At 46.7% G+C, this 1,071-nt stretch overlaps 1 pseudogene; it reads right to left on the bottom strand.

Moving 5' to 3' along the window:
* Positions 1-330: 330 nt before the first annotated feature.
* Positions 331-448, bottom strand: LOC124597082 (annotated as a pseudogene).
* Between the last annotated feature and the right edge of the window lie 623 nt (positions 449-1,071).

Here is a 1,071-nt window from a genome sequence, read left to right as displayed (position 1 = left end):
AATATGCTGAAAAATACGTTTAAAAACTTTTTATAAAAATTAATCAAAAAAGCTCTAAAAATTTGATCTCTGGGACAACTATTCCGTTTTGACGGAAGCATGTTTCCATGCGCAAATGGTCGTATTAAAATACCTGCCTACGCTCGCTAAAACTAAATTAAACTCCGTCCGAACAGGCCTTGGAAGGCCCAACGGTACCGACCGGCCGCCGTGTCATCCTAAGCCAAAGGCGTCACTGGATGCGGCTATGTCACTTTACGAGACCGGAGCCGCTACTTCTCAGTCAAGTAGCTCCTCAGTACGCCTCACAAGAGCTGAGTGCACCCCGCTTGCCAACAGCGCTCGGTAGACCGGATGGTCACCCATCCAAGTCCTAGCCCAGCTCGACAGCGGTTAACTTCGGTGGTCTGACGGGAACCGCTGCTACCACTGCGGTAAGGACGTTGGCTGCCTGCACTCGCTAAAAACATGAAAAGCGACACTTTCAGTGTCTGGCAATGACGAGCAGAAGAGTGAAAATCTCTTGACTCGGTAAGTTTTCGTAAGAGCCAGCTGGATGCTCGTTTTGCTACCCATTACAGTTGAAACGCCTCTGTAGCGACGCTTCATAAGACTAGGTGTCCCATTTGATTCTGTTTACGTCATTCTCTGCACTGCTTGTCTTTTACTAACTTTCCCAGAAGGACTGAACGGTGGAGTTGATGAGACTTGAGTATTTTTCTTATGTTAAATGGAAGCAGCTTGCGCTTTGGATCAGTATGTCAATACGTCACGTGATCCATTCATTTCACATGTGTAATCCAGATCCATACCAATCACATCCTTCCTTTGCCTTAACTTATGTATGCTAGAATGTGAGTGAATGGGTGTTTTCATGTGTCTCTTCGGATTTGTTTTGTGTTTAGTAGTTGAGTTGCGTTTCGTCTGCTGGGAGCTCAGGTTAACCAACGTCGTATCTCTTCCATGGGCAAAGAGGCCTATTCCTTTTGTTCATGACTATCAGTCTGTTATGTCGGTGGCGGAAACGACCCCTCTGGTTGCTCCCACTGCACGCATGGGTTTTCTGAGCTC

Source organism: Schistocerca americana, chromosome 2 (genome assembly GCF_021461395.2).
Source record: "Schistocerca americana isolate TAMUIC-IGC-003095 chromosome 2, iqSchAmer2.1, whole genome shotgun sequence".
Classification (NCBI taxonomy): Eukaryota; Metazoa; Arthropoda; class Insecta; order Orthoptera; family Acrididae; genus Schistocerca; species Schistocerca americana.
Note: the sequence above shows the minus strand (reverse complement) of the source record. Positions and strands in the feature narration are given on the sequence as shown.